Source organism: Penaeus monodon, chromosome 13 (genome assembly GCF_015228065.2).
Source record: "Penaeus monodon isolate SGIC_2016 chromosome 13, NSTDA_Pmon_1, whole genome shotgun sequence".
Classification (NCBI taxonomy): Eukaryota; Metazoa; Arthropoda; class Malacostraca; order Decapoda; family Penaeidae; genus Penaeus; species Penaeus monodon.
The window spans coordinates 45,160,774-45,163,307 of NC_051398.1; the positions used below are offsets into that span (position 1 = coordinate 45,160,774).

Sequence of the window (2,534 nt, forward strand, 5' to 3'; positions counted from 1 at the left end):
TGTCGTCACATTTTCCCTAACCCTGTGGGGATAGGAATCCGGACAGAGAGAGAGAGAGAGAGAGAGAGAGAGAGAGAGAGAGAGAGAGAGAGAGAGAGAGAGAGAGACAGACAGACAGACAGACAGAAAGAGACAGAGAGAGACGGACAGACACTACAGAGAGAGAGAGAGAGAGAGAGAGAGAGAGAGAGAGGAGGGGGGGGGGAGAGAGAGAGAGACAGAGACAGAGACAGAGAGAGAGAGAGAGAAAGAGAGAGGGAGAGAGAGAGGGTCTGAGTGGTCAGAAGCCTTCAATGTCCCGCCCTCCAGCTAGCAAGGGTGACCAATTAGAGCGGCGTGCTCATGGCATCGCCGCCGTACTGACCTAAGCCACGCCCACATTTCTCATGGCCTTTGCCCACTACCGTTGCCCGTTCAGTCACTCTGTCTCGAGTCACGATCCTGCTCGGTCGCTGCCTCCTCCCGGGGGCCACCCGCCAGGGCCCCCGCCATTCCCGTCCTAACCGCTGCCCGGGTCCCTTCTTCTGCACAAGCCGGCCATTCCAACCTCCGTCTACGTTACACTACCCGAAATCTTATGCCAGAAAATACACGCAAGCAGATTGTGCGTTTAAGTCAACACAACCCTGACAAATTGGTGGACAGCAGTGGATAACAAGTAGCTGGCAGAGAGAGAGAGAGAGGGGGGAGGGGAGAGAGAGAGAGGGAAGGGGAGAGGGGAGAGAGAAAGAGAGAGAGATAGAGACAGAGAGGGGGGGAGAGACAGACACACACACACACACACACGCACAGAGAGAGAGAGAGGGATAGGGAGAGAGGGAGAGAGAGAGAGGGAGGGAGAGAGAGAGAGAGAGAGAGAGAGAGAGAGAGAGAGAGAATGAGACAGAGACAAACAGTCAGACAGACAGACAGAGAGAGAGAGAGAGAGAGAGAGAGAGGAGAGAGAGAGAGAGAGAGAGAGAGAGAGATGAAGTTCGTCAGTGGCAATATCAATGAAAAAATAAGAATGAAAAAAAATGCGTGTTTCCATTTCTCTCTTTCTTGCCCAAATGTTTTATTTAATTTCTTTCTTTCTTACATCACATCTGCATATCATCTCTCAGCAGTTATATTACCAAGGGAAATTTGTTAAAAAAAAGTGTGTGAGAGAGAGAGAGAAGAGAGAGAGAGAGAGAGAGAGAGAGAGAGAGAGAGAGAGAGAGAGAGAGAGAGAGAGAGAGAGAGAGAGGAGAGAGAGAGAGAGAGAGAGAGAGAGAGAGAGAGAGAGAGAGAGACAGAACCGATATCTCACACCAGAAAAAAAAGAGCGAAGGCCACGCGATCCCGCCAACGTGCTCTCCGACGGCCATTCTTCGAGCGACCTCGGTACAGCGCGGGAGCGTCTCGTTCCTCGCTCGAGCATTGGAGTCGAAGGACCGCCAAGCTATAACTCTCTTCCTCATTGCCTGGAGCGTCGACTCTGAAGGCCTCGACATCAACTAAACGTGGAAGGAGAAGCTGTGTCAGCTGCTGAAGGGATGGCCTGGATGTGGATCCTCCTGCAGGTGGTGGCGGCCGTGTCCGCTCGGAGCCTGGGCGGGGAACACGGCGTGCCGGTTGTCACGTGAGTCTCTCTGAGCAACGCCCAAGGCAACCGATGGATTAATGGGGGGAATTATCATTAGATACGTAGCCAAGTAAAGACATATGTAAATATACATATATTTGGATATATTAATACACATATATGTATATACATGCATGATGATAACTAAAAATACATGTAAATGGGTTTATATGTAACTGTAAACACACATGTATATGTTTATATGTTTTTTTATTCGCAGCGTAAATCCCAATTGCCTCAATGTTTACTGCCTGCACGTTATAGTACCCGGATGTCACCCGCCTACTCTGCCCGGGGGTTGCTGTCCAGATTGGTCACAGTGCAAGTAAGTCAAGTGTGTGTGTGTATGTGTGTGTGTGTGTGTGTGTGTGTTTGTGTGTGTGTGTGGTGTGTGTGTGTGTGTATGTGTGTGTGTGCGTGTGTCTGTGTGTGTATGTGTGTATGTATAAGAGTGTATATACATATGTGTGGTGCATATAATGCTTGCGTATGCTCTCTGTATATTAATTCTGTCCATTTCTTTTTCCTATCCAGAGGCAGCGATGGTACAGAAGTTGCATGACTTTTGCAACCTACTGAAGACATTCCAGTCCTCCAGAAAATTCCTTTTACTTCAGGACTTTCAGCATGACCTTTAACCTTTCAAGCAGAAAAAAAATTATAATACGTGTGCATGTTATTTATATATTAATTCTGTTTATTTATTTCTCCTAACCAGAGGCAGTGGTGGTACAGAAGTTGCATGACCTTTGCAACCCACAGAAGGAACTTTAGCATGACCTTTAACCTTTAAGGGAGAAAAAATGTAATCATTCCCACAGTGCTGTTCTCGAAAGATGCAAGCATAGAAAAAAAAAAACATGTTTAGTGTTTAGTGCTATGAAATAAGACTTTCCCGAATAATTTGATTAAAGGATAGAAACATAAA

At 47.3% G+C, this 2,534-nt stretch overlaps 1 long non-coding RNA gene across 1 annotated transcript; it reads left to right on the forward strand.

Annotated features, from left to right (window-relative positions):
• The first annotated feature begins 1,329 nt into the window (after positions 1-1,329).
• LOC119580490 lies at positions 1,330-2,534 on the forward strand. Its single transcript, XR_005229386.1, has 3 exons — positions 1,330-1,603; positions 1,827-1,931; positions 2,141-2,534. It is a non-coding gene; the product is annotated as an uncharacterized LOC119580490 (long non-coding RNA).